General features: G+C 43.5%; 1 protein-coding gene across 5 annotated transcripts in view; it reads right to left on the reverse strand.

Moving 5' to 3' along the window:
- The window catches only part of rerea (arginine-glutamic acid dipeptide (RE) repeats a), a 130,222-nt gene extending 110,841 nt beyond the window's left edge, over positions 1-19,381 (reverse strand). For all 5 annotated transcript variants that reach the window (XM_056591720.1, XM_056591696.1, XM_056591711.1 and 2 more), the window contains exon 1: positions 18,968-19,381. The gene's annotated coding sequence lies outside the window, so the exon portion shown is untranslated. The remainder of the gene's footprint in view (positions 1-18,967) is intronic.
- Positions 19,382-19,821: the final 440 nt, after the last annotated feature.

The raw sequence follows: 19,821 nt of genomic DNA on the forward strand, positions 1-19,821 counted from the left end.
CTACAGACTGTGCACCTCTTTCCCTCTCCCTGATGAGACTTGTCAATATGAAGACTCATGAATGTAGTGCTCCGTCCTCCATTTTCTACCCCCTACCCAATCCCCCCAGCCTCCTTTCTCCTCCTTGTCAGCGGCAGAAAGAGTGACGCAGTAAATACAGATGCTGTGTGTACCACAAACGCTGGGTCCGGCTGCCTTTTATCTGCCAAGACAGCTTTCCACTGCTGTACAAATCAAATGCATGAGCATGAGGAGGGAGCGAGGGCATGGGTATTTCCTTGAATACAGTGCCACGAATAGCAGGGGGGGGGGGGGGGGACTCCAGAGGCGTTAAGGAGTCCTACGCTGTGCTGGATTAGACATTGGTTGTGGCGTTAACCAGAAGAGCAGGCGGGTCTAGTCAGCAAAGTGCACACAGAGCTGTATTTCTGGGTAAGGCAAGGATTAGGAGTACCGCGTAGTGCAGGACAGCCCATAGCCTCCACCTGTTCTTTGGCTTGAACCTAAGCGTTGTGCAGGTTTAGTTTTGATCGCTATGTGGGGTATGAGGAGGGTCAAACAGAACAGGACGATGATCCCTTACTCTCTGTTACCCCTTTTCCACTAAAGTAGTTTGATGTGCGGTACCTAATCTCAAACTGGTATGTTAAAAAAAATAATCCGTCTTTTTGCTAGGAAAAGACAGGTTGCAGAGCAGCACCAACGCCTCGCTGGTCTAGAACCAGGAACCGCTGATGTCAGGTGCTGGGGATGGGATTAACGTAACCAGCCAAGACCCACTAAACATGAGCGTCAGCAGGGATATATATGAATGCAACAGTGGTCTGTGGATGAGATAAACCGTCTCATGGACTGTGGCCCTCCATATACAAAATAAACTTGAGGAAAACGACACAAATCCAGAGCAAGATGGATACTGCACGCATGGCCATTTCTTGATATATGTGGGGGCATTTAGCAAGGGGCCCCCCGAAGCCTTTCAGGGGCATCTAAAAATGGGCATCTAATAAGGAGCCCCAAAGCTGCCATTTTTCTAATTACAATGACCGGTCTTCCTTGGTAACCAAGGGCACTCGTGTGCAGAGTGAAAGCACCATAATGGTCAAAAAGAGCAAATCAACTTCAAAGTATTCATGATCATTAGACTATCGCACAATGAAAGAATAAAGATAAGCATAGTTTTGTCCATACTTTGCTATGGCCTGGTTTTGTTTTTTCCCCCCGAAATAATCCACAGATAAAAGGCTATAGAAATGTAAATGTATGGAGTCATGCATGACTCTTTTCCCTAGCAGGTCTATTTTCCTCTTACTTTTCTTTAGCCATTTCCTTGGCATGTTTTTTTGTGCAAGTCGTTCCTAGGGCGCTCCGAAATTGTTAGCTTAGCCTTTTCCTTAACTGTCAGACAACACTGATATCCGACTGCTTTCCCATGAACACGCAATTCATTTTGATTCCTTAACAAATGTGTTCCCTAAATTTAAATAAACACTAAGGAAAATGCAGCATCTGTCTCATTCATTTATAGTTTTCAGGAATTTCTTGATGTAGGGCAGTCCCACTGTTTCACATATATTTAATTATTTTCGCCCACGTTAAATTTCCGGGGGCAACATGAGTAGTTTGATTAGAGTTTGAGTGGATTCACGGCTCTAGCTTTTTTTCCTCTCAAAGTGCACCAGGTAGATGCACTTAAATGCTAGCGTCATGCCCCCAGACCATCTTAAAAGGGTTTTGAAGCATCCCACCATAGTTTCACAAAATATACATTTTGCATAGGGCTCCCTAAAAGATAGAGGATGGCCTGTCTGCAGGTTCCGACAATGGATGATAAAGCTGATGCAAAGTTAGACTGGTAAGGTTTGCTGGTAAGTTTTGTTTTTCAAATGTTTTGCCTTACTGTCAGCCGTCTATGCATTTCTTAGCGATTTACCCGAGCGATGGGGAATACATGCCCCCCCCCATTCCTAGAACACTTAAATAAATGATTGCGATTGAATTAAAAACACTTTCTGGAGCAGTTTGTCCATTCTGGCTTACTTCTAACATGGCGGTGCAACAATGGCAGTCTCCGTGAACGAGGAACCGCTCCCTATGTAGATATAAAGGGCTAATGTGAAAGGCAGTTAAAACAGAACAATTCATGTTTTCATGGGGTTATACGCTCATGAAAGATACATGCTTGATCATTTCTGCCAAATCCATTCCACTGGATACCACTTAATTCTACACACTACACCTTCATTGCACATTGCAAAATGCAAATTGCTTTGATAAATAACATATTTATATAAACTAGCTGGAACAAATGTACCTTCAACAGACAATCTTTGACCAGCATTTTGCAGAAGCGTACTTCACTCACTAGACAATACGATTATTTTCAATGGCATGGCTACACAATGAAGATCTGTCAATTGAAATTTGTTTTATACAAGAAAAAGGGAACAGAATTATATGGAGCTGTTGCAATATCTGGAGAGGGCAGATTAGAGGTTCCTGCAGCTCAGCCGGGACATGAATGATGTCTAACTGCAGGAGATGAAAGCAAACACAAGTACTTTGCTCAGACTCATGGGTCGCATGATGGCGTTGATGGATGCTCAATACAACAAATGATCACTGAACATCAGGCAACCGAAAGTGTTGGGAGAAAATGTTAATGGAGATTGCACATGCGTCAATTGCCCTGCACTCTAGTTTGTTAAAAAAATATTTTTCAATTTCTTTGCATTTTGTACAGTAGTTTATGGATTGTTTTTCATACTAATTCAATTTCCAATAAACCAAAACATAATAGACGTCTCTGCCTCAGTACACTTAAATCAACAGAGAAACAAAATACAAGTTATGACATTCTTGACATCTTCGCACAAAACAAATGCAACACAGGCAGGGTTACAAAACTGTGGCAGTTTTGTAAAAAAAAAAAATGATGACAATCACTCGTCTGCGTCTCTTAAAGGATAACGTTTGAATTTTCAACATGGACCCTAAATTCCTAGAATTTTGGGTCTGTTGGTGTTCTAACATTATACCTAACTAGCCTGGCCGGACTCGGTTTAACTAGTCAGGCAGACGTTGGCGGGGAACTCCATTACAACAGGGCCATCCCCTTGAAGGCGTCTTCAACGTAGGACATGCTGGTTTTGAGTGGATGGCCCACAATTATTGTAGACTATTTTGTTTTATAAAATCATTTTTTATGAGTTTAAGAGAGATTAAATATATTGGATTTGTAAGAATGATCACACACACACACACACACAATTATATATAGTGTTGTTTACACATTGGAAAATGTTTCATATTTATTTTGCAGAGTGCCACACGATGTCCTTGATATGGAAAAACAGGTGTGAATATCATCAAACTAAAATCACTGCGGTGGGCTTCTATCCAAACAGAATCAACGATAAAAACAAATTAAGCTGCGAAGAACTCGCCATATTTGATAGCGATGTGCCTGAGACACAAGAATGCAGTTATTGTATTTTTCTAGGTCTATATTCCTCCAATTTGAGAGACAACTTCTCACTCCAATCGTCCATTCTACGCCTTCAGACTTGTAACGTAAACACAGATAAGCACGTTGAGTTGACACTGTGCGGCCAAAAAGACCATACATGACTAATGCAGACAAACTAAATGGTTGAGTATTGAGCATGGTGCTTCAGCCCTTGCAGCTCGTTTGCTACTGCAATGTAAGCCTTAGGAAAAAAAGCGCCCCGTCAAGTGAAGTTGTTGCAGGAATCAAATAAACTATTGTCACTACAATCTCAAACCTAACTCACTCGACTCTTTTAAATAACAATAAGCTACGCTTTCTGTGGTCCAACACAACAAACTCTTGCCAGCACTCCTCCCGCCATCTGTCCCCAACCTTTCCACTGTTCTCGTCATGGAACAACTAAACTGAGTTGTGAGATCAAGGGTGTTCACACACAATAGTTGACCACCTTGCATTCATCCGCAAGAATACCTGCAAATATAGAAATCTGTATCATTCATTTGGTGTATTTGTTTAAATGCAATGTTATCGATGCCAGCGTAGCCGACACTAGGTAGCTAGCTATATAATACGTTAGCTTACAAGATGACCATCTTACAGTCAGTGTTAATAAGAATAAAAATGTGTTCGGTAATCACCTTTCTCCTAGAAGGTAATTGGCCTCCACAGGAATCATGACAAGCAGTAGAAATATGTGTTTGGAGGCCATTGTAGGCTTGGCGCAAAAATGGTCCACCATTGTTGTTTTTGTGCTGAAAGTGGGCACGTTGCTGGGAAAGCGGAGAGACGTATAGATGTATACAGTGACGTAATGCCGTGGCTCTAGAACGTGGAAAAGCCAACCGGTTCTTAGTAGTTTAAGTTTAACCACCTGAGAAACGGCACAAGCAGCAGCCAAACACCAGAACTAGGTTTGCGTTGTTAGAAAGTGGGGAAACACTGACTGACTTATTAACTCCTCTTCATTCTGTTTCTCACAGACCAGCCACTGCAGCTGGGGGACATTGTAAGTGCACATGCTCTCGCAGTGCACATGGGGGTGGCTGAGGGTGGGGGGTGGACGAGGGGCTGCTATGGAAATAGAAAGGTTTTTGTTCGGAGCCCACAGATGTCACGAACAGAAGAGAACCAGTCACCCAAGAGCCCGCATAGCTTGCTCTCTCTGTGTCTCTCTCTCTGTGTGTGTGTGTGTGTGTGTGTGTGTGTGTGTGTGTGTGTGTGTGTGTGTGTGTGTGTGTGTGTGTGTGTGTGTGTGTGTGTGTGTGTGTGTGTGTGTGTGTGTGTGTGTGTGTGTGTGTGTGTCAGCTTAGAGGAATTAGGTATAAATGTTTTATATACATTATCACAGCTAACAAGGATTAACCTGCCATCAAGCAACAAGCATAGGATCCAGCTGATACAGGGAGTTGCAAACAATAAACGTAGTTTGGATATCAATCCCTACATTTATGCTGTGTAGTAGAATAGAGTCTAGATGAAAATGCGCAGATTTGTTTACATTTTAAGGAACACTGATAGGCCCCCGACTTGCTGCCGCTTTGAATCTTGATTTACGTGAAATCCAAAGTACACAGAGCATTTCATCTCAATTTATAGTTTGACGAGAAGAACTACAACCATGAGTTAAAGAGGACATTACCTTGATCTGCCATTGTACCAGCCATCTTACGCCCCCGTGTGGGCGCAGCGGGTACAACATGATTCGCCAAAGCGCACTATGGCGGTGCATGCACATATGGAAATCTGTTATTAATATTTTATGTATTTTTCGCAGAAAATATTTAAAAGGATGTATTCAAATCAATTATTTTGCAATACAATTTCGATCAGGTTTGTTCAAGTTGACAACTCTAGAATGATAGGATAGAATTTGCCACACGGGCGATCAAATCACAACCGTATCTTTGCACCAACGGCCGCAGGATTAAAGCTTTAGTGATTGATCTGGGATAGCCTTGCAACATGAACGTTAGTTGTGCCTGAGATCAAATTTTTGCTTAGCCAGTAGCACATTGTAGAACACTCAATGGCGGTTTTGTCTTTGGATGTCTTTGGAATTTCAAAGACATTTTGGTACACAGCCATTGCTGAGGCTACCAAGTTTATGCTCAAAAGGAAGACAATTATATCCAAAGGGTCGCTGAATGACCAGCCAATTCTGACCAAATCAGCCAGGTAGACAGTGAATACTAGGCCGTTCCCTCTTCGAAGGTGGCAACTTCTTGGCAGCTGTACGGAGATCACGGCAACGACCCAAGCACGCAAAGCCGAAGTGCATTCTGTATCAACAAGACTGTCGGCCTGGACAGGAATGGCCGGGCCAATAATGCTTTCTCTTACTAAATTACTTGCATAGAAACAAGTGTATGATTTCTTTAAAGAGGCCACCAAGACCAAGACCCCTGATAAGACGAAGATGAAACACAAGGGGGAGGGGGGATCCAGCCCCCACACACACACACACACACACACACACACACACACACACACACACACACACACACACACACACACACACACACACACACACACACACACACACACACACACACACACACACACACACACACACACGGCGTGCGTGTCCACATCAATCAGTCATTTTGATCCAAGCCGGTGCTCACGTTTATTGCCATTAGTGCTGCAGTAATTCAAGCAGCGTTACAGAGGCTGCAGAGTTTACCTCAATCCGGAAGGTCAAGAGGAATGCGCCATTGGATGACAATGATTAGCCCCTGGGCTGATTAGGCTATGGACCACCACCTGATATGTGGCGCTAATTTGAATAAGCCCAGAGTATAAATAAGTAGGAAATACTTGAGAGAATGTTCCCTGTTTGAGAAAAAACAATTATGCACCATTCACTCAAGGGAGGGGAGCGAGGGATGCGAGGAAGAGATGGACATATTAATAAAAATGAAACACAAAATGGCTCCTCTAAGAGATGCCGGCACTTTTTCCTCATCAGCGACGCCGATATTTACACATCAACTGGGAAAGAAGAGCAGAGAGAGAGGAAATTAAACACGGCAGGGAAGAATATAGAGAAAGGGGACTGTGTGAGAACGATAGTAAGCATGTAGAAGAGAGAAAGACGGAGCAGAGAACATATTAATGTAGTCCCAAACAGCCAGTCTCCTTATTAAGGAGAGAGAGGGGGGATGAGAGTGATTAGGTTTGTATCAAATGGCTGCTTGTGACACAACGCTTGTCGCTGAGAGCACAAATCACAGGAGAGTCAGGTTTTTTTCTCTTTTCCATTTGAAAGAACAGGCTCTACCTCACACCCTCCCACCCTCCTCCCTCCCTCCCTCGGTGAATCTCCACATCTCTCCTCCTTAGCCTCTCCCTTATTCAATCCCACAGCAGCTCCCTTAAGCAGCCGCCTCCACAGAGTGACAGATGCAGCCACCACCATTGACCTAAATCACTCTTTTCCACCACATTAACCCCCATGGAGTCACACACACACACACACACACACACACGTAAGCATGCACACAAACACACAAAAAGCACCATGTGCGTCAAATACAAAGGCCAACATGGGGAAAAAAACAGAGGTGTAATGGCTCCCACACAACAATCACTACCCCCCGCCTCAGTACCTTGACAACGTAATCATCCTGGAGCCTGAAACCTTAGAGAGCCCGAACGGAGATGGAGGGGAGAAAACGTCAAGGCACAGCAGGACTCGTGAGAGAGAGATCCATGCTGTTTTTGCAGAATGGATAGGTGTTACAATGAAAGAGGACACAATTTTCCTGGTCACAGTGCTTTTTCCCTTTCCCTAAACAACCCCTCCTTCCTTCTGCAGCCAACATTGGAATTAGATCAATGCTATACTGTTAGGGCTGTGTTTATGAAATACAATAATGTTTAATTAATGAAGGACCCAGTGGGAGATTGACAAGCAGCCGGTTAGCATAGGGGCCCTTTGTGGTGGGGAGAGGCTGGGCTATAGGAGGGTTTATTCAGGGTTTGATATGTGTGCTTTATATTGGTCTCCTCCAGTGAACCACTGTTGCTCCAGTGCAGTGACTGACTGACTGACTGAAGGACTGTGGCAGTATGATTGGCTGGGACCATTGATTTAATATTGCTTATAGTGCTGAGGAGATATTATTGCAATAATTGTTCCCAGCACTCAATATAAAAAAGAAATTAACAGAGCTATTCCCTCCACCTAAAAGGAATTGGTAATAGTGCTATGAAGATTATAAAAAATATTCATTATTTTTGGCTAGGAGGAAATAATAAGATCAGAAAACCTGATCCTTTTTAGCCTTAAAGAACTCAAACATAATCCTGTTATATGCTACGATAAGAGAGAACATCATGATAGTAATTCGATATATATATATATAATGTGCAGCAGGTTTACAGTCATTAAATACAACACTTGATAGAGGAGTGCACTGTTAAGTCCGCCATTTTTCCCTCTTTCCTCGACAGAAAGACAAGGGATTGAAAAAAAACATAAAAAAGGTAAGGAATGTAACGTGTTGGGATAATCCTAACAACCATTTTGTGCCATCTCCCATAATTAAACGCCTTGCACTAACCACCTAATGCATACTAATTTGCTAATAAACCACTTCAATAGCTACCAGACCATGACGCATATGCAAAAGAAAAAAAAGAATGCGTGTGTGCACCGCCGCCAGTGAACATGCACACTCCCACTGCTCTGCAGGGAGGGTGGGTGCTAAAGGTCAGGCCACGGACGTCAAGGAAAAGGTCAAGCATCATTACCACACGGCTAAATAAACAGGCTGCAGCAGCATCGCCAACACCATCAACCACAAGCCCAGCTGGAGAATAGTCCCGCTGTCTGGGACTCAGCCCCGTCCCTCGTCTCTGTCCACTGATCCTTCTAACGCTCACACCCCTGACATGAGGTTTGTCATATCCTGTCGAGATTCCCATCTCACTGCCTTTATTGCTCTCTTCCTCCAGAGTCACATACACACACGAGATACAGAGAGAGGGGGAGATATAGAGAGAGAGAGGGGGAGATGCAGAGAGAGGGGGAGATTCAGGGAGCGAGAGATACAGGGAGAAAGGCGAGGCTGTTGGAGCATGCTGTAGCGCGCATTAATATTAATTGCGGCACTAGCAGCAAAGTGATAATAGACAAGATGGCCCTGTGAGGGAGCTTGGCTCAGACAGAACCTGCCTTTTGTAAGAAGCACAACTCATCTGTTTTGATAGCGGCATTGAGATGGCTGGATGGGCTCGCATTTTTATCTTCACAGTGTGTGTGTGTGTGTGTGTGTGTGTGTGTGTGTGTGTGTGTGTGTGTGTGTGTGTGTGTGTGTGTGTGTGTGTGTGTGTGTGTGTGTGTGTGTGTGTGTGTGTGTGTGTGTGTGTGTGTGTGTGTGTGTGTACAAAACATTACTTTAAGAACAAGAACGGGTGTAGCAGCAGGGGCGCATTCAAATAAAAAAAAAGCCAACACACTTTAAGCCCTACTGCTTCTCTAGAATATATGACTGGTGTTGGCTTACTCTGCCTCCAGTGCAGTTTCCTGAAGCATTTTCAGATTTTCTATGCTGAGCAATGAGCTTGACTAACAGATGTAAATAGCAGGACAGGCCGGGTGAGGATCCACCTTGGTTGAGTGCAGCAGAGTAAAAATACAAATCACAGGTTGGGAGCCGTTCCACCATTTTACTGCCCCCCACCCCCACCTTAAGCAGACACCCACACACACACCCCTGGAAAAGCAGCCAGGAGCATCAGGCATCAACACATGACAGTTATATCTTCCCATTTCCTCTCTCCATTTTTCTCCCGCCCTTTGTCAGCCTACGTAGATGAGGCTGACAGCGTTTTTATAAGAGGGGGGGATATGTAATTATTTTTTATTTAAAAATAGCAGTGGTCAATATCCCCCTAGAATCATCATCAACACATTAGGCTCAGTAAAATATTGCGGCGTATGTTTTCCACAGGACAGGGAGCTTGGAGGTGGAGCCGGTGCTCCTTTAAGCGCTCTGAGCAGATCGAAGTCCCCAGGGCCTACTGTTCAAACATTATTGTTTCTCATTTCACGAGTCACAAACAATTAAAACACAGCCGTCGATTCCTGCTCCCGCCCTCCTCTTCCTCCCATCGCCCCCATGAGGTTAGCATTTGCAAGCACACACACACACACACACACACACACACACACACACACACACAGCTACCGCCTCCTCATCTCCTCAGCTAAATTCCAAGAGAAGGTCACACGCATTTCTCACTTTCATCGTCTTTATCGCTCAGCGACAGCCAATACAAGGTTGACAAACCCTGTGTAATGTAAGCAGCTGCCTGAGCTGCTGGGGAGAGCAAGAGAGTGAGAGAGCAAGAAAGCGAGAGCGAGAGGTTACGAAGGGGGGAAGCAAAGACGAGGTGTCCTTTTAGCTTTTTGGTGGGCTGTCGGCCTCACAGTGGTAGCAGCTGCACAGACAAGACAAGAGAAATAAAAGAGTCAAGCAGAGTTAACAAGTAAGAATACAGCCATAACACTTTCTGCACTGTATCATACACAGACACAACGCTGTTGATTAAATGAAGAGCGGTTATGGGATCCATCTATCCATCCACTTCTTTCTAGACTATATGTTGATATAGAGGGAGACTGTGCAAAGAGATAAGTAGAAGAATCGACGACGAAAACGTGGGGAAGGGGCGGGAGAGCGAGATGGAGACAAGTGATTGCTCTCCTAGCAGGGTCTTGAAGGGCTGCCATAGGTGTGGGTGAATGTGCCAGCGACAAAGCTGCCTCACGGAGGAGTGAAATTTAAACTCCTGCTGTCAGGGGGGAACACTAGGCTTTCATAACACCCAGCGCCTGCCAGTGTGTTTGCATGAACCAAAGAGTATTATGTGAGCAAAAGAGACACGAAGCCATTGCCATCTTCCACTGGGTGGGGGGATGGTATCTGCAGCAAAGTGTCTGCATTGTGAGGAGCCATAGAGGAGAATCATTCCCAGTCTGGCTTAAACCCCCGACATCAAATGTGTCCACAATGCATCAGCAAAACTCTGAGCAGGATAGGAGATTGATCTGTTGGTTTAGAGTCGACGTGCCTCCCTTTCCCCCTCCCAAAGGATTCTGAACAACCATCGCAAGCAAATCAAGCTCTGAACAGCGTCAGACGGCATCTATCCAGCTCAAATTATTCAAAATATCACACACCCTTAATCAGGCCAACATCGATGGAGAACCCTTGTGCCTGGCTGAGGAGGCGACGAGAGCATTTTTGGATGGTTAGAGTGCAATGAACTCATCTTTTGCTCAAAACCCAGGGCTTGCCAATGAGTAATTGCTACAGTGGAGAGCAGGAGGCAATGGAGGAGGAGAAGTAGTAGGAGGGTTTTCACCTACTGGGGTGGTGTGATGCCCCAACTGGGCTGAGCCACATTGATTCCTACAGAGAGTAAATTTGCCACCTTTAGAGTGGCTGGCATCGGTGTTCACAAAGGAACAGATACAGAGAAAGAGAGGAACGAAAGAGGAGAGGAAGAGAAATGGATCCTCTCCTCCTCCCCCCCGTATCTGGGTCCATCCCTTGGGTCTTGCAGGCTGTTTGGTGTAACAAAGGGGGCTACGACGTGATGGAGAAGCCCTCTGTGGCCATATGCAGAGAGCACAAGGGAGGAGGAGTGTACAGGTGAAAAACAAATCCCTCAAAACCATATTCTTCTACCATTGGCCACCACACGGAGGTGAAACTGGACTGTTGCACAACAAAGGAATGAGTCACACTTACTGTGAAACCAACGACATTCTCAGACACGAATGTAATGAAACAAAGAATAGGGTCATTGTTGGTGCATTATAAGAAGGATAGACTAGAATGTATAATTAAGCTCAGAAAAAAAGAAGAAAGAGATTCGTTGATTTCTAAAAAGAAACGGGTAATTGTTTTTAAATCTGAAAGTGTAAACATATGTCAAATGTATAAGGAGAAAGACAATACATTTTATGTTCAGTTTTAGCTAAATTTGTTTGTTTGCAAGCTACCTTAAAGGCCTATGGAGGCTAAGTGGTTCAGTTGGAACACAAGCAGTAGGCAGCACATGTAATCAAAAAGCACACTACAATTAACTCCTTTTTCAAAAGACCCTCGGGTTTACTGTTCAGGCACAGGCAAACACATGGGAGTCGGCGCAGCAAGACGTAACCTGACTTTAAACTCCGCGAGACACATCATCAAACAATGCTTGTGCGCTACGAGAGGCTAATGACGACAGTCATTTGCCAAGCTGCTGATTCTAAAAGCGACGCACTTTAAGATGACACGAAAAACAACTTCATTGTCGTCTGTAAGAGGATCTAGGAAATCAATGGTGAGAGCTCTCTCTCTCTCTCTCTCGCTCTCCCCCCCCCCCCTCCCTCTTGGTCCGTCTGTCTCCCTCTCCAATAAATCATCACGTTGACCATCTTTGAGCTGGCCAACACACTGTGCACCTCCAGGCTTCAACGTTTCTCTCCTTCCTTCCCTGCAATATTCTCACCTCACACTGCGGGGCGGGTGGGGGGGGGGGGTCACAGGCAAAGCTAAAGAAAGGGAAGGAATAAAGGAGAGAAGGATGGAAAGAGAGGCATTGAAGGCTGATAGGAGTCTTCATTAAGGGGCATAGTGGCCAGCATTGCGGCTGACTAGCCAAGGAGGGTAGTAGCCTAGTAGTCAGGGATGTGTGCAATGCCAGTTCATTAGGATTTATTATTTTGCTGGTCTCTCTCTTTTTGTCGCTTTGTTTGTGGGGAGGGTGGGTTGAATGCTGGAAGCATGATTGGCTTTCATTTCCCCCATCGCAACGCCTTGGCAGTCTCCAACATTTTATTAACGTGAGATCCAGCAGGTTTACGGCTTTGAGGCAAACAGGCAATTTGGAGGCAATTATAATAATTACAAGAAAACTGTGAGCAGGAACACAATGATACTGGATCCCCCACACCCTTTTTTGTACTTTATCAGTAGCAACCATCACTGCCTCCACCCCCGTCCCCTTCACAGATCTCATCTGCATAGCCCTTTTCATGATTGAGTATCATAGAGGCGTTAAAACATACATGCACACGCACGCACCCTGGGTTCAGTTACACTTAACAGTTCAAACTGTTTACAACGGTTCTCCGCCCTGAAGGGCAGAGCAGCACACATAGTGGGGGTGGCATTTAAATTCAGCCCTCCACCCGCAGCATTGGTGTTGTGGCGCATAACAAATCAGGCAAACGACAGTCGCTCTAACTAGAGCTGGATAAACTCCTGGTGCCAATTAATAAAGAAGAACATTCATGAAAATAAATGATCATAGAAAATCGATAAGCTACTCCCACTTTGGGGTGATGTTGAATCATAATAATAAAAAAAGGTTCACAAAGAAAAGGTTGCGTTCACAATCACAACATGTTCTGTTAAAATGAGGCTGGCTCTATGTTCTGTGCCTTATATTCAATTGTTCAGGTACACAATAGCTGAAACTGCATTAAAAAAAAAAGGAAATCATAAGAACGGAGGTTAGAGCTTAGAAACGAGTGAGAGAAACACGTTTTTTCATTTGAATAAAATCAATAATTGTGTTGACTTGCAGTATATTGCCTTGCCGTCTTCTCATCTCTGTGGCTAATGTGTCTTTCATGAGCCAGGCCCAGTGCTGGTGACATTATAACTACAGCACATCCACAAGTCCCCAAAGGATCAGTGAAAATGGTCGCCGTAAAACACAATTAGTATGGTCCATATGGCTGCTGTGGCGGAGGAGAAGAAGGAGGAGGAGGAGGAGGAAAAGGAGGAGTAGGAGGAGGGCTCCCAAGTGGTCCCTGCAGAGTTCCGTCCTTTTGTTACCTTAAAGATCAAACTGTTGTCATAATAATAGGACTATTCCTAAACCCTCATATTATGAGCCTTGTGTTTCTGGGCAGGCCAGTTGCCGCGTGAACAGAGCCCCCATATTGTGAAATGGCTGCCGGCCAATAAATTGGCCTTGCCTGGGCTGATAGCGTAATCAATAGCTCCTTCATCATGATTAATGGTCGATATGTGGATAATGGGGAAATTTAATGTGAGGGGAGCGTTACTTCCTCATTTCACTGCACAGCCCTATTGACCGGTTTGAAATGATGTTTTCGACCAATGAAATGCTTGTATTAAAAAAAGGAACGCCGGCAAAGTGTTTGACCTAGGTAAGCCGAGCCAGGAAAGCTAAAGATCTGCCGTGCTTATGGGGCATCTCATTCACTGATAGCTCCATCTTCCCATCCTGACAAGCCCTTTTCTTGCCTGAGAAATGCAGACACCTTTTACTGAGTAGAGGCGAACAACAACAGCTTGAGGCAACAGATTTATTACAAATTGATCCATTAGATAGCACTGCTGTGCTCTGCTCTATCTCTTGCTCTCCATGTCTCTCCTTCTCTGACAGCCTTCCCCTGATGGTAGCGGCAGTGTATCAGAGTGGAAGTGCTACAATGGCAGATCTAAACCCAATCCGCAGACCTCATTTTCTCCGTGCTGGCTGCTGGAACCGGGGTGCCGAGACAACATGTCCATCCTTAAACCCAGTGGATCCAGCCTTTTAGCCCCAGTGCCTGAACTCCAGGCTCGGCTGTCTCAATGAATGTGCTTAACCTGCACCGGCGAGCAAGGACAAACAAACACCCTGCCGCGGACTAGTAATGAACAGACGACAACTGGAAGGGCAGAGCGAGAGATGACAAGAATGCGACAACGCCACAGGGGGTCATTTCCTTCAGGCACCATGAGCCCCCCTTCTCAAAGCACGCCAACATGTTACTGCTAAACCAACAGACATCGGCTCAAAAACGTGGCTCCGCACACGCCAATGCAAATACGCAACATAGGCATACAAACACACCCACACAAAAACAAAGAGTAGATGCAAATCTTTCATTACACTGCCTAATGAAACAGGCACATTTCTTCCTCCCATTTGCTATGCTATGCGCATAGTCTACAAGAAGAGTGTGCGGTCTGAGGCATATTTGGTCCATGAGGAAGAAATGCAACCAAGCAACATTTTGACAAAATAATTAAGTCACCCTCATCACTTAACTGCTTAAGATAGCTGCTGATCATTCTGACTGATACAGATATTATTGAACTTAATTGCTGTGTGAGAAACAGAGCGAAGGGTTTACAAATCATTATCTTTTTGTCTAGCAGAGCTGGAATATAAAGCCTAGCCTGCAGCTAGTCTATTATTAGCCTGGCTAATGAGTAAAAACATGGCTGGCACCGTCATGTTCCGTGAGGCCAATAAGTCAATTGAAGGTTCACTTGGGCTGCCTCCTCTAATGGCTCCCGCCGATTTAAAGAAAGGTAAAATTTATGTCTCTCCCAGAGGTTGATATATTTCTAAAGGAGTGAATGGCTGGCTCATCGTTTAGCCTCTTTAAGCATCTGCAAAGGGGAATTGTGCTGCCAATTTCCACAGAGTCCAACACTTGGACACTTCCTTGTGCTACTCTTCACCCCTGCTTCTCCTGCTGCACATGAAAATGAAAAATTTAGGTATGTATTGATTCACCAGTTGGCCGAATGTACAAGCACATGTTGAATATTATCTTTGGATGGCTGAATTAAATGTATCAAGTAAGTATACTTAATTGGTTTTCCATCAAACGTTTTATTCAAAATTAAAACTCTTACTATTGTGGTAACTGAAAATTATATTTATTATTCAAAGAACGCTTATTATTAAAGAAAGGGTATTCAAAACTGAATGGATATTAGTGTATAGACTGCATTGAACGCATAGATTTTCCAATCGGGTGGCTGGCAATGAATCGCTGCTGAATGGTCTCAGAGCAAATGTATCGAGATGCGTATCAAATCATGCTTGAACGGAGGTGCCGGTCCATAATAAAATGTGCAGGATGATAAAACCTATATTGGCTCACTTGTTTTAGTATGGACTAAATGTTTGTGCGTACCTTTAGAAAAGGACATGTCTAAAGATGGTGTGTGTGGGGGGGAAGGCGACAGAGAGAGCGAGAGACTGCACCACTAGCACCATGCCGTGTCATTACATGAGGCAATCTCTTACCTAATCAGTAGTGACACACACAGCGGCAGAGGGTCCTCTGTGACCCCCCCCCCCCACCCCCCCTCACTCCTCCTCACTCCTCAGGGGCTGGCCAGTTGATCCTTCACCAATTTCCCTTTCCTCTTCTAGTGAGAAGGCAGGGAGCCGGGTTTGTTTCTCATCTTGGTTTTAGATAGATACGTGTGATTCTTCTGTTTTCCCAAATAAGTATCAATGTTACTACACTGCATGTTACAGCTTGGATTTGTGCTTAAACATTGTGCTTGTGAGCAACATTATGTGTGAGCCAACCTCATGAACGGACCAAAAACAGAAGTACGCACACAGTGGCAACACACAATGGCAACAACAACAAAGATGCAACCGATTCATTGCTATTTTAATCATTTCCAAACGTTCTACAAAATGTATTCACAGCCTCTAATTACAGTTTCCACAGAGTACATTGACCAATCACCTACATCCTATAGCTCATAGAAGCCAGTGGCAACCATGCACACATACAAAGCAACAGCGGAGATAATTATGCACATGCAACCACGTTTTTTCCAACCTAATGTATAAATCATAGAATCCAATATATTGTAGGGTCTGGAAGTTCCAGAAAGAGATTGTGAAAATGTGTCTTAGATCTGGAGACAGAAACCCAGTCCAGGCAGGACGCAAACAAAACAAGGCTTCACCCGGGCCCGAGCACTAGCGGAAAACTGATTTCATCACATCGGGTACATCAAAAACCAGCAGCTGTATAGGGCAAGACAGCACGCAATTGTTAACACAAATAGCATTTGGCGAATGTGATCTCCTCTCATCCCCACGATTGTGGGGATGCAGAGCTGGGGCCTGTATCAAACAAAGATGAGGAATGTTGTAGCACTCTTGCCTCTTCTGTTATGAGAGGTGAAGGGAGGCTGTCAGTGAACACAAAAAAAAAAACACATCCAGCGTCTTGCCCCTGCCTTGCTTTGGGATGAGGAGATGGCAGGCGAGGAGAAAAAGGAAACACAGTGAGCCCCCTCATTTCTGCCAGTGTGCCCTGCGTGTGTCAGTCCAATATCTTAAAACAACACCAGCAAGGCTCTGCCACAGCCAATTACCCAGCTCTTGGCATGGGAAATGAAAAAACATCGTGGAGAACAATGAAGAGAACTTGGCTGAATGAGCGTGCGTCAGTAAGTGCTGACAGATTGTTATTTTTAATGAATATACAACACTTGAATGGCCCATCAAGAGGTCCTCCCCTGAACATTGCTCCTTTGTTCACAGCATTAATTCCCTATGTAACCACCAAATACCCTCCAATGCAATGGCTATTAGACACTTGAAAAGGTAAAAGGTATATCGGTACAATGCTCAATACTATCAGCAACAGCGATAGAAAATGACAAAAAACAATAGAACCACTCACCAAAAAATCTTCTTTTTAAAACAAGTAAAGTGGATGTTTTTCTGTCTGGTTTCAGCGAGTCACACTGGGACTCGTAACGGCAATCGCGTATTGTCATTTTAATATTTTCGACCTTATTCTCAAAGTGTTCTTCTGACTTAATTCTTGAAATTGAATCTCGTAATTCGAGATCAAACACATAACACACAAGCATTTTCCTTTTTTGGTGCGGCCCTAAAACTCTTCAATAAATATGCGATATAAACAATGCAAGAAAAATGGAAATGTCACCTTGAAACTCGCTATACTCCTATTTCAGTAAAAGGAGTAGTATTAAGACTATGCCTGGTGCGTGTATGAAGACACAATCCTTTAATAGCATGTGTGCTGAATCCAAGATCCATGATCTGGAGGAAGAACAGCCATATGCCATTGAGGCAAAGGGTACAAACAGAAAACTCCCCAAGCAGCTCAACGATACAAGAGAGGGCTAGAGCACAGGAAACATGCAGCCTCTTACTGCGAGCCCTGCCTGTAACCGTTTTTTTTACCTTACCACACAAAATTCACAGCGCCACGATCCCTTCAAAGACACAATGGACACTAAGGACAAATAGCATGGTTATTTATTACTCGCCATCGCTAACATTTTCTTACTAATGCACCAAGGCTACACAGCTAGATCCAGGTATTTCAGGTATTCCAGGTATTCTTTTTTGCATATTCTTACATCCCAAACAAACCAATAAATATCCTGGCCAACTCTGCATTCTGACAACAAACAGACAGGTAGCTTAAATGTAACGTAGTTGTATGTTTGCAGATGCACTATGCTAAAGCATGCCAGCCTTTATAATATAAAAGGCATCTGGATAAAGCTCAACTAAATCACAGTCAATGATAAGCAATTGATAAGAAAGATTACTAAAAGAAAATACAAAATGAAGCAATAGCATTTGCAAAAGCAGTATGATTCTGCAAAGAGCCTTTCAAAATGACCTTTGTAGTAATGAAAGCTACTGATAAGTCAAAATCACTGATCAGCAATTGATAACAATTAGCACGTAGTTCTTTTTATGTGTTATACCCTTGCCCTATTTGCAAAATCAATAAATAAAAAAGTAAATTACAAATCTCCTGCATATGACAAATTAATAATGCATGTTCCTGAACATGATGAAAACTTGAGCCATGAGTAGCCTTAATAAAATAACATTTAACTTCATAAGCAAGTAATCCTACATAAAGCAATAGAGACACATTCAAATATTCAGTTTGGTCACATGTCAAGTGCAATGCAAACATAAACACTACACTTGATGTGTTGATACTGACTGACATCATTTCTTAGTAATGTTGGTAATAAAAAAAAGAATTCCCGATATGATTGAACATTTGAACTGAATAATAATATATTTCCACCTTAGGGAATCCAGGGTGAGACTCAAAAATAAACAATAGCACTGCTGGCGAAACTGAGAACTAGTCACCCAAACAAAGACAGCAAGTTGGCTAGCCAGCTAATAGTAGCTGCTGACAATGGCTTAACGGGCATAGACTACTTCCTGGTAGGCAAAGGCTGTACTGAACGTTACAAGTTTGACATTAAGTTTATTTGGCTATCAAATGCTAGCAGACCTCTGCAATTGTAAACACATATATAACCAAATATACATACAAGCACTGGCTCAGTATGGGCTCTGTTAACCGGTGCAATAGAGCTGTTTGGGTCCAAGTATTAGACGGTCTGTTGTTAGCTAGCTAGCCTAGTTCAATCACTGCTGGTTAGTAACGTTAGCAGCCGCTTCATAGTAACAAACAAGTCTATCAAGCTAGCAGCAAGCTAATGCTAGTAGACAAATTAGCCGGGTACATTGCCAACGGTTATCGTTAGCATTCCAACGTTAACACACTGTTTGGTGTTATTGGTCAGTTCTGCAACGTGTAGTTCATTATTATATCAAAGACAGAGAAACCCGCGGCCCACGGCGCGCAACACTTACCTCGAAAGCTTCCTCTACAACATCTGTGATTTGTTTGATGAGCGCCTGCAACAACAAACAATAGCAGCAGCAAGGGCAATTAGCTAACGTTAGTAAGCCAAGTATCACCACTATGGTGGTGACTGTGCAGCTGCAGTGCCACTTGTGTCTTTCTTATGTGAATGTATCGCATCGGACCACGTTTGACAATGTTGTCATAAATGATGGATGGAAGAAAAATTGAAGAATTAAGAGGGAGTAATCGCTGTCGGGATGCTCTGACTAGTGTATGTGAGAGGTACTCAGCATGACAGCATCCTTCTTCATCTTAGGGTGAGAACAGTTGGGGTTCCCCGAGTTTAACTGGTGAAATACCGTCACCTACTGGCAAGAACGGTATCGCCCAAACTGAAAGCTAGACTACAGGCTGTATCTACAGTTGGTAGGTATGAAACCACTCTTGAATAGAAGATAAAAGAATAGAAAATAAACGGGTTTACACAATTGTAAGTCTGCTAAATATGATAATGAAAACCATAATAATGATAATCACAATAAATCAACATTTGTCAACTTAAAAAAATACTTTTAGATTAAATAGGCCTACATCACATGCAATACAACTTTAATTAATCATTTTCTTCATTGAGTTCCTTATTGATAGCCATTGCGTGAAATAAGATAACATTTAATTCAACTGTTGCTTATATTTAATATATCTACCTTGTTTAAGATATATACATACATATAATACAATACACATATAAGCACACTTTGCAAAGTCATACAGTGGTTTACAGCCTCAAAGAAACATCTTGCAGAAGCACCTGCTTATTTTAGACATGTATACATGACTAACTCATACACAGTCAATG

Source organism: Gadus chalcogrammus, chromosome 1 (genome assembly GCF_026213295.1).
Source record: "Gadus chalcogrammus isolate NIFS_2021 chromosome 1, NIFS_Gcha_1.0, whole genome shotgun sequence".
NCBI classification, from domain to species: Eukaryota; Metazoa; Chordata; class Actinopteri; order Gadiformes; family Gadidae; genus Gadus; species Gadus chalcogrammus.